This window comes from Haliotis rubra, unplaced genomic scaffold, assembly GCF_003918875.1.
Source record: "Haliotis rubra isolate DU_JTF1 unplaced genomic scaffold, ASM391887v1 Scf557, whole genome shotgun sequence".
NCBI classification, from domain to species: Eukaryota; Metazoa; Mollusca; class Gastropoda; order Lepetellida; family Haliotidae; genus Haliotis; species Haliotis rubra.
This window is the reverse complement of record NW_025767254.1, coordinates 373,584-385,536: the sequence shown is the minus strand read 5'-3', so window position 1 is coordinate 385,536 and position 11,953 is coordinate 373,584.

Below are 11,953 nucleotides of genomic sequence, written 5' to 3'. Positions count from 1 at the left end.
CAGCTCAATGCCGGCAGCAGAAAGAAATGGTTTAATTCTTAAACCAAGAGGCGGAACAAGAGAAGGCTTTTTGTTGTACAACTCCTCATAAGAAGGATTGAAAACACAGTTAAATGCAGGATTAGACTCGTTAGAATAGAGTTTTGTTATATACTGTAAAGAGAGTTTGATACGACGTTGGGTAAGGGATGGCTCATCAGCCTCAACATAGAGACTATCAATAGGAGAAATTCTAAAAGACCCAAGACAAAGTCTCAGACCTTGATGGTGGACTGAATCTAAGAGTTTTAAGTTGCTTTTACAGGCTCCACCATATACGATGGAGCCATAATCAAGCTTCGAGCGGACAAGTGATCTGTAAAGGTGTAGGAGCGTAGCTTGATCCCCTCCCCACCTTGAATTAGACACGACTTTCAATAAATCGAGTGCCTTCAGGCATTTAGTTTTTAGGGATTTGATATGCGGAAGAAAAGTTAAATGGGAGTCAAAAATGAGACCTAAGAACTTGGCCTCTTTTACAACCTTGATGGGAGTGCCATTTAAAAACAGTTCCGGGTCTTTATGTGGTTTATATTTACGGCAGAAATGTATGCAATTAGTTTTTGATTTAGAAAATTTAAAGCCGTTTTCAAGACACCATTTATTTATTTTGTTTAAACACAACTGTAGTTGCCGTTCAATGGTATGCATATTCTTACCGCGACAAGAAATATTAAAATCATCCACAAAAAGTGATCCATCGATAGAATCATTTAAAACCTTGGATAAACTGTTGATCTTAATGCTAAACAATGTGACAGACAAAATACTGCCTTGTGGTACACCCTGATCCTGATTATAATGGTCAGACAGGGTAGAACCCACTCGGACTTGAAATTGCCTGTCTTTTAAAAACTGTGATATAAAAAGAGGTAAACGACCCCTTAAACCAAAATCATGTAAATCCTTTAAAATGCCATGCTTCCAGGTGGTATCGTACGCTTTCTCGAGATCAAAGAATATCGATAGTGCATGTTGTTTATTGACTATAGCATTTTTGATAAAGGATTCTAATCGTACCAAATGATCAATGATACTACGATTTTTCCTGAAACCACATTGAATATTTGTTATTAAGTTGTTGGTTTCAAGATACCATGTTAATCGATTATTTACTATTCGTTCCATGGTTTTACAGACACAACTCGTTAAAGAGATTGGTCTGTAATTAGACGGATCAGTATGATCCTGGCCAGGCTTTGGTATAGGGACTACAATGGCATTACGCCACGAAGGTGGGAAATTCCCTGAAGTCCATATTGTGTCAAAAATATTTAGAAGAGTTTCCAAACATGATCCCGGTAAATGTTTCAAGAGTGTATAATATCAGCTCCTGTTGCTGTATCATGAGCTTGCTCAAGGGCAGTACGTAACTCATGCATTGAAAATAATTCATAGTAGTCTTCTCCATTGTCTGATGTAAAATTTATTCTTTTCTTCTCCTGTTGTTTCTGAAACTCAGGGACATAATTGGACGAAGACGAATGCATCAATACAAAACACATTTAGGCAATACATCAGGTTATTAATATCGCAAGGGCTGTGATACATTGATGTATCGCCACAAGAGACGATATATCCCGATGCTACTTAAGTACTACTGAAAAATGTAAGGATTATTGCATTAGGATAAGGAAGGGAGTCTCTTTGAAATTTTTCTGAAGTGAACCTTGAACTGTGAGACGAACTTAAGAATAATGCCGACCTGTCGTTTGAACCCGTGCATCTGAATAGCGGTGCAATCCATTTTACCATTAAGGTGCCGAGGGTATGTACAGCGATGAACTGTCAGTGTTGGCATTGTCTTGGTTATTGTGTAACAGTGTCGAATGTACTGGCGAATTGTGCATTTATCAAAATCATCAAATTCAATTTTCCCTTCGGTACGAGTACGCACTTTCCCTGGGATTGTGAACTTACTGGTACCCATCGCGGGAACCCATTTACTAGGCGCGTAGCAGGCCAATTTTTGTCGTGTAAGCCCGATAGGCTGCAAAGCTGTATATTTAGTTAGTGTTGAGGCCTTGCCCAACTTTCCTTTTCAAAATCATGTCTAAGCGCGGGGCTTTTTTTCACGGTGATAATTTCAAAAAACCCAAATCACTTTATTAGGCACTGGGCTAAAAATGGAATTAAGGAGCTTTGTAATGAAGATATTTTAAGTCTTTTGAAGATCTGAAACTCAAATTTGATAATGGAGGAACATATATGGTTTTTGTAATGTTGATAGTGAAACGTTATGTCATGTATATTGGGAATGTGTTGTAACCCAAACCTTCTGGAAAGAACTTGAAAACTGGACAATCCAAAACAAACAGAAATTTGAAATAAGAAAGACTTTGATATGTTTTGTTTTTTGATAATAAGCCATTGCTAAATCATATAACTTTTTTGCTTAAAGTCATAGATATATATACTTGCACTTTAAAGAATAGAATTCCAAAAGTTAATAATGTCTTAAATGTTTTTAAAGACACTTACACGGTTGAAAAATTCATATCTAGAAGGAACAATAAGTTTGATAATTTTCAGAGAAATGGTTTCCTTTATCCTCAGTTTTCAATCTCTGACTTAATCTGTAATCAAACTTGAATAACTTTATTGCATTATACTTTCTCCATGCTACCAGTTGATGAACTTTGATCGTATATGTACACTTTTTGCTTTACTTTATATGTTTGTATTCAATTATGGGAACAAATGAAAAAAATAGCTGGTCACGCGATCTTTATCGTATTATAGTTTCAGACCATCACACAGATTACAAATGAGATATTCTTCAAGATCATTAAGGTTAACAGCTGTGTTCAAACATGCCATAGAAAGTCAAGTGAGTGTATGAGTGGTTTTTTTTCCAACACGTGGGCGGACATACATACATACCATTGCAACCGCTTCACAATATACCATATGCACAAATATTCTACATACACAATGAATTTTAGTAGAGTGGGTCGTTTATGTTTCCGTAGTTCCACCAGAAGACATTTTGGATAATAAATATCACACTTTTGATATAATCATACAATTAAGTGTTTTGCCATATATTCTTACAAACGTAGCTGCAAATACTTGCAATACTGAGGACTCACCTTTAAGCAATATTTACGTATTCACTCACTAAGTCTTTTGTCACTCCAGATGTTTTGTGTGCATGCATATATACAGCTTAGTATTTCTAATTAACCCACTTTCTTCACACTTTGGTGTGAAAGGTGTCAGTTGAGTTTACACAAGACCCTTTGTGTGCCCTGTGGATACTATTTACACTCATATGGTCCTGCTTGCAAGTGCAATATATCCATTATGTCACTGCATTCACCATACATTACCGATTTCCATATTGAATAAATACCTACACTGAGCACTTATCATCTTAACTTGACAACGACTGGTAAACATCTTTTGTCTTCAATGAATAACCTGTAAACACCATTCGACACCTTAACTACTGCACCTGTGACAAACAAATGTACTATATGAACACCGAAAGGAGAGAGCAAGGTTCACATTCGTCATGTGGAGGCACCTTTAGGACAATTGTGCATGTAGCTATGAGAACAAGTACCGCAACCTTGAACATGACTTAGCTCTTTGTCCAGAGCATGTATACCATTTCAGGTATAAAAAGAGGGGTATGGTCTTACAACAGCACGTAGCTCTCTTGATTCCAGCAGCGAGATTCTGACTTGGTTTCTGTTAAACCCGGCAAAGCCATAACATACCATTACATTGATTAAATTGCTACAGTACACAGAGGTGTCATAGCTCAGCACAGTTATCACTGAGGTACACATACCTAAATAATGTTCAACACGACCCCTATGAAACTACGTCAGTGTTAAGTATCATGTGTTCAAAGTAATACATCGTGTAAAGAAAGGAAAGAGAAAAAGAAAGAAAGAAAATGTTTTAATTTTTTTGGGGTATAAGCCCGGTAGGTTGCAAAACTTTATATTTAGTTAGTGTTGAGAGCTTGCCCAACTTTTGAAAATCATGTGTGAACCCGGGCTTTACTTCATAATGGTAGCTACCCCCCTGTTTACCTTCGCCCTTTATTTTGCGCAAGGTACTAACAGATATACCAGTAGCATCGCTGGCTTTTTTGAGTGCACTGTGTGTGCTGTAGGAAATAGTACACATGTACTGAATGACATTGTAGGGAACCTCACGTGTTTGTGAATGAATGACTTGACCCCGTTTACCCAATTTAGAGTGCGACAGGATAAGTTTCAAATACCTGCAGAGTTTAATACTCTTTTAACAGTCCACTTTACAAGATACTAGTATACACATGTTCGAGCAGAAACACAACGTTTCCGAATCATTGCGTGAAAGTGATTACTGCAAGGATCACAAAATTCACGTGCGCGAAGTTTTCACACCTGTTCCCCCTTCGAGTAGGTAGTGGATCAGTTCACGGCACGCTCCCAGCTCTCCTTTCACAAAGGCGTCTTTCCAGCACCTCATTCTAATGTTGGTTAGACAGTAGGAATATTTGTTTGTATCTGTTACATGAACAATAGAGTTGGTGTAGAAGTGATAGCGTGTGAACATTTCAAACTCTGTAAACTGTACAGTACTTGTCTTCAAGCAATTGAAATATGTTTTAGTTGTTTGACAACTATGAATGATGTCTTAGCTTTGTTAAGAAAGAGAACAAAGATAAGATACAATTTAGACAGCAGACTTAAAAGTCTTTTCAGTGATTCTGAATTCTGATATAAATTACATAGAATTGTTTGTGAAAGAATTGGTGTAGAAACACAACTTCCCAAAGGAAACTTCAGTTTCAAATTATTTTAAGGCGTGCTGAACATGCATGCTTGAGTGTACCTACTTCAACATGAAATGCTGAAATGTTATGAGATCAACAGCTCTTTAAGTGTGTGTGTGAATGTAACACAGGTTTTAATGAATTTATAACTATTTTTAGTCACGATATGGCTGAAATACTGCCACTGTGACTGTAACCATTAACTCACTCACTCACTCATGATATATCGTCTCGCCTCATTAAACTGGTATCAGGATATATCGTCTCTCCACTTAGACTACGAAACACAGCTCTAACACCAAGTATGTGCATATTTACACATTTACAACAGTACTTCACATCATTAATACATTGTAATCATCTTTTTCGAAAGTATAGATAATGAAATTTGTGCAGCTATGTGAACACAACTGTCTGTGTTTTATTGCAATAAGCAGTCTCTCCTTGTATGTCATATATAAGAAGTGTACCTAAGGTCAATTGTTTAAACTATAATGTAATTTCCATTACAAAAAGTGTAAACGGTATTACCAACTGATCAGAAAGGCTTACCAGCACCCCACCGCCACCACCCTGCCCTAGGCCTACCCCATCCCACATCCTCTCCCTCTCACACACATGCACACACACACTCCCTAACATGCATATCGCTCTGGCCCATAGACCCAATATTGTAACCTTTTAAACAGACATCATGTGTATGTCAAGAAAGGCAGGCACGTTAATAGTGGTGGTCAGTCAAGGGCATCACTTCGCCATGTGTTTCTAATGATCTCCGTGCATTTTGGCGTGGTCCGACGCGCTAACGAACCCGATGTGACAGTTACATTACAGAACCATTGAAATACATGTTAAAGTAGTGTTAATCTTGTAACACTATATTTACCAATTACCAACCATTTACGCGTGTACTAAATATATGACAAACCTAACCCTGGTCATACGAGATTTCAAAGGTATTGAAATGCATGTCCTACAGTCACAGCAATTACATATGTTACGCATGCTAGAAAACACATGAAAACAAGGGCCAGATTTACACACCTGTGAAATACAAGTAAAAACAGAGTTGAGTGTTCATTTATTTTATCACCCCTTTAAACGTGTGTAAATCTGACAGCCAGATGATACGTAGATTTCAAACGTTGTTCATATGGCCGCCGGATGAAACGTATATTCCCTAATGTTAGTAAATTTGGGTAATACAGTCATTTTGTGTGGTGTTAGTATTCAGCTGAACGGCGCTATGAATCATGTCCTGTCTAACCAGGATACTAGATCCTCCAATCGCTTTGTCCCCTTCAGGAGAAAATGTGTGGTAACCAGTGTATTGTCGTAAGTTGAATATATTGTTATGTTTAAGATATGTCTCCTGGAGACATATTGCTGACGGCTTACAATCCTGTATTAACAAATGAATCTCATTATACGTTGTCCTAAGTCCTCTGCAGCTCCATTGGATCAGATTTGGCGACTGAGTCACGTTGGCACATTAGGTGATCGATCTCGTAAGTGGGAGGAAGAGATATCCCCCATGTCATCGTTTGTAGAAGGAGTTACCTCCATATCCAAAGGATCAAAATTGTTATGCACAGGCACCTCCGAAGAAATAGGGGCTATGGTCTTTTGCTGTTTTTCCATTCTTTTTTTTGTCTTTCTGTGACATATGAACAGTGACTGGTTTCTAACTTGTTAGCTCAGACTGACTCACTGTCTGATCAAGAACTTCATTTGAGTTTGAGTTTCTGTCTCGGAAGTTGTTCTCGTATTATCTTCAGTAATGGTGTTGATGTTGACGGGTTGATCTTACCTAATCCATGCCATTTCAGTCTGGCACATGATTGATGAAGCTAAAACAGACCGTGACACAGCAGCAGAATATGTGATGCTTGAAGAAGGTGTCGACTGGTTGGCTACTAACTTTTTTGCTTCAGCAAAAGAAATATTGTTTTGGCATTTGACCTTCCTAATCTGTGTTTGCCTTTGCCACTGAGGGCACAGCTTTGAGGAGGCCATATATTTGTCACCACAATTTGTACAATGGAAATCATTTTCACAGTCTGAGCCCGTATGGCTTCCACCGCAATGGTGACAAACCACTGAGTTTGAACAGGAGTGTGAGCCATGACCACATTGTTGACAATTATAACAATGGAGTGGATTTGGGATGTTCATTTCCACTCCAATATTAAAATAACCAGCTTTGATAAATTGAGGAAGTGTTGACCGGGAAAAAGTGTTTGTTTTCCTGAATGATCCCATCTCTTTTGGTGGAGAAACGTTTAACTGATGTGACACCTTGACTTTCAATTTCCTGTTCAGACATGTCGAGGAGGCAGTGAGCTCTATCCCCAACAATGCCAGGGAAAGAGTTCAACGTCCCGTGCATTGACACAGCGTGAGTGAGTGAGTGAGTGAGTTTAGTTTTACGCCGCACTCAGCAATATTCCAGCTATATGGCGGCGGTCTGTAAATAATCGAATCTAGACCAGACAATCCAGTGATCAACAGCATGAGCATCGATCTGCGCAATTGGGAACCGCGCATTGACACAGCAACCTCAACATTGGCAAATTTAGTAACTGACAACAGATTCAGAGATTGCTGTCTCCGTGCAAATTCCACAAGAAGGGAACCGCCACGCAGACGAGAAACATTCTTAACTTCGCCACAAATTCCTTGAATTCCTTTGGATATGGCAAATGGATTCAATTTAATTGGTTCATGGTCAGAAGCCTCAATTACCAAGAATCGAGCCGATGAGTCTATGTTTTGATAAACAATTTCATGTGTGTGATCATTTTCCAGGCGTCTCTTCTATTTTTCATTTCGAATTGAACCAGATTTTTTTGTCACATGGTGAATAAATAGTATTCAGCATCACCGCTCCCCCATCCACCACCGAGTGTCAGTGTCTCAGAACAGTGTTAAAAGGCATCGGATATCCAGATACAAACACAAGGGATACGGGGATGCTATACTCCAGTAAATATTACTCGAATAGCCATCTTTGTCTAATAAATTAATTGCTTGGCTGGTCCTTCCCATAACAATAATTCATCGACATACAGTATTCAGCGGTCAACATTACCAGATTGGCCCATGAGCCATCGCCTTCTGGCATAGGACTCTAGGCATTAAATACATCTATGATTTGTAACTTAAAAAATCTAATTGGCCACGACCTTAAAATTACTTAATTGTGCAAAAAGTATTTACTATGCACAGGGCTTGGCGTGACCAGCCGATTTATAGAACTGGGCCAGTTTTACCACCCGTCTAGGTGAAGTAAGGGGCGAAGTGCTGTGATGGGCAAAAGGAATAGGGTTCCAGGCTCCCAATGCCCTTAACCACCAGACTCCCGTCCTCCTCCAACACAGGCGCGAAACCCACGGCAAACGGGCTGGTGGACCAAATATACCTCCGGGTCCACAACGGGGGATTGAAGAGCGCTTAGCGTTACCCAGCACCCACAACGAGGAGGTGGCTCTTCACGGGTGTCTTAATTTTAAGGGATTTAATATGTGGCAGAAACGATAAGTGTGAATAAAAAATTAGACCCAAGAACTTGGCTTCCTTGACAACTTTGATGGGCGTGCCATTAAGAGATAGTTCATGGTAGAAATTATGCAATTAGTTTTCGATTTAGAAAATTTTAAGCCATTTTCAAGACACCATTTATTTATCTTGTTTAAACACAACTGCAGTTGCCGTTCAGTAGTATGCATATTTTTACCACAAATAACGATCCATCTATTGAATCGTTTAAAACTTTTGATAAACTATTTACCTTTATTATAGTGTGACAGACAAAATACTGCCTTGTGGAACACCCTGATCCTGAGTGCAATGATCAGACAGGGTAGAGCCCACGCTGTGATTAAATAAGTTTGCTATAAATTGAGGCAAACGGCCTCGCAATCCGAAGCCATGTAAATCTGTTAAAATGCTATATTTCCACATAGTGTCATACGCCTTTTCAAGATAAAAAAGATAGACACTGCGTGTTGTTTATTAATTTTTACAAAAGATTCCAAACGCACTAAGTGATCGACAGTAGTTCTGTTTTTACGGAAACCACATTGTATATCTGTTGTAAGGTTATTTGTTTCCGAGTACCAAACAAGTCGATTATTTATCATTCGTTCCATGGTTTTGCAAACACAGCTAGTAAGTGAAATAGGTTGATGATTTGACGGATCCGTATGATCACACCATGAGAGAGGAAATTAACATGATGTCCAATTATCATCAAAAATATTCAAAAGAGTTCTAGACAGTATTGTGATAAGTGCTTCAGGAGTTGATAATGTATGTTATCAACCCCTGTAGCAGTATCGTGAGCTTGTTCAAGAGCAGTATGGCGCTCATGAATAGAAAATAGTTCATTATAGTCTTCCCCATTATTTGAATTGAAATTAATAGGTTTCTTTTTTTATTGTTTTTGACATTGCTGGAATTTAGGCACATAATTAGAAGAGGAAGGATGTTTAGCAAGAGTTTCACCCAGTTTATTCGCAATATCTGATTTATCAGTCAGTAACTGATCTCCATGTTTAAGATAATGGACACTAGATTTAGTACCTTTACCTTTAATTTTCTGCATCATGTTCCACACTTTAGACATTGGCGTTCCAGAATTTATTTTGGATACATAATTTTGTCCAAGATTGGCGTTTATTCAGTTTAAAGGTATGCCACGCTTTGGCATTTAAAATTTTAAATTGATTTAAATTATGCACCATAGGGTGGCGACGGAATTAATGTTTTGTTTTTTTCCTTGCCTTCCTAGCTTGTTTGCATTCATCATTGAACCAAGGTTTTCGAATATGTGGAATTGCAGAGGATTTTGGTATACACTCATCAGCTATGATGTTCAGTGCATCAGAAAAACATCTGACAGCATCAGGAACGTCAATAAAAAGTTCAGGTTTAAGTTTTGCAGCACACGGTGTTTCATACAGAGCCCAGTTTGCCATTTTACAATTCCGCCTTGATGATGGAGGAACATCAGATGGAGTTACAGGTTTTAGTATGGTAAGAAAATGGTCACTTCCACAGAGGTCATTGTGGACTGACCATTCGAATTCATTCAGTAGTTCTGAATTTGTAACTGACAAGTCGAGAACAGAATATGATCCTGTTCCAGGCTGTAAATAAGTGTTGGAACCATCATTACAGATACATAAATCATTATCTGAACGAAACTCCTCCAGTAGTTTACCTTTAGCGTTTGTAGTTGCACAACCCCAGAGTGGATTGTGTCCAATTAAATCTCCCATGATAATACATGGTTTCAGCAGTTGGTCATATAAAGCTTGAAGATCGGTTTTGTGAAACGTTGATGACGGAGATATATATAAAGAACATAATGTGTACGCAACGTTTAAAGCCAGTAGCACTGCAACAGTCAATTAGTCCTGAATCCTGTGCAATTCCACTGTATAATATTATTCTGATAACCTATCTTTTGGGGGGATTTATTGGGGATCTACCCCGCACTTTTTTGGTGGGCGACAAGCTGTTTGTCCTACTACGGACGTTTTCGGACACGTCATATCCTCAAGAGATCCATATTTGTTGAATAATTGAATTTTATTTTCAGACCCTTTTGGGGCTCTGCCACTGACCTTTTTTTGGAAGAATCTGGCTTTTTAGATTTGGCTTTAACGGGGCCGTGTTGAGACTTTGTTGACGACTGAGAAGACTGGTTCATGATCGGGGGATGTCTCTGATTGTATTCGAGATGTACCAGGAAGTAATTCTCCTGTTTGAGTAGATGTAGCGGGTGAGAAAAGTTTAGGAGTATCTGTTTTTACCAAAGTTAGGTTTGTCTGACAACTTGCAGACACTTTAGTTACTCTAGATGTTGCCTCAGCGGTTGTTCTGGCAACGGAAGCATAGCTTTCTGTCTGTTCTGAACTTTGGACTACTTTCTTTGCATGCAAAACTAATTAATTTTATTTTATTGATTGCCATTTGCTGTTTCCAAATGGGGCAGTCCCTGCGCATTACTGACCACTGGAAAAAAATCCATGTTTACAAGCTTGGAAATGTCTTGGAAAGATGATGTTTCCAAGACATTTCCAATTTTGGAAAGATGGTGTTTCCAAGACATTTCCAATTTTGGAAAGATGATGTTTCCAAGACATTTCCAATTTTGGAAATATCCGCAAGGGGAGATAACTGGTGGGTGATGGTAAATGATTGTTCTGCATGGGCTAATTGCTATAGTGGCATGGGGGCGGCATGACTGTTTCATGGGGGCGTTAAGGCGACTGGCGGTAGTCTTTGATGTTTGGTGTTGTTTTAGTAATGACTGTTTAAGGCTTTAACGAAAGGATTATCGACTTGACTGGTCGAAATTGCAGTGGTGAACACATTTTAAATGTTCAATGTTTTGGGTGAAAAGTGAATTTTGTCACGTTTAGTTTAAGTATGTGTCATCGTAAGCTTATATCTAGTGAGTGAGAGTTAATTTCGTACAAGGGCCACCGACACGTTATACAATTATGAAGATGACAATACAATCCAGCGCCATATATAATATTAAGCTGTATGCTAACATGTACAATGTCTCAATTAATCTTATACTCTATATTCGACAACTTCGCTCTTTTTGTCAACGCAAAAAATATAAACTTAGCAAGATTGTTAACAGTTGTAGAATTGCAAGACAATAATAAGTTGATGAATTTAGTTTCACATGGATTATTTATGTAGTATTGTGGGAGCAGGCTGTTTCTCAGATCACAGTAAAATGAACATTCAATAAAGAATTGGTACTCTGATTCAATGGTAAGTACAATACACAGAGGGCACAATTGCTCATGTTGTTTTATATTTACTTTTCGCCTATATTCCAAAATTAAAGGATGGTCTGAACAGCGAAACTTACTCGAGGCAAAACGAATCGTTGCGTTGCCGTCAATCGTTGCGTTGCCCTCCTAGGGGGTCGAGTGATGGTGTCACCATGCACTAATTTCCACCGGACCCTGTAGTTCGTGCTAAATGGGTTATGTTAGTGAGTGTGAAGAGAGCGTTGTGGAAGCTTGGAACGATATCTTAAATGTGTTCAGATCGCTTCGCGGAAGTTAAAGAATCAAAACTACTTACTAGTTGTAGTACGATATATAC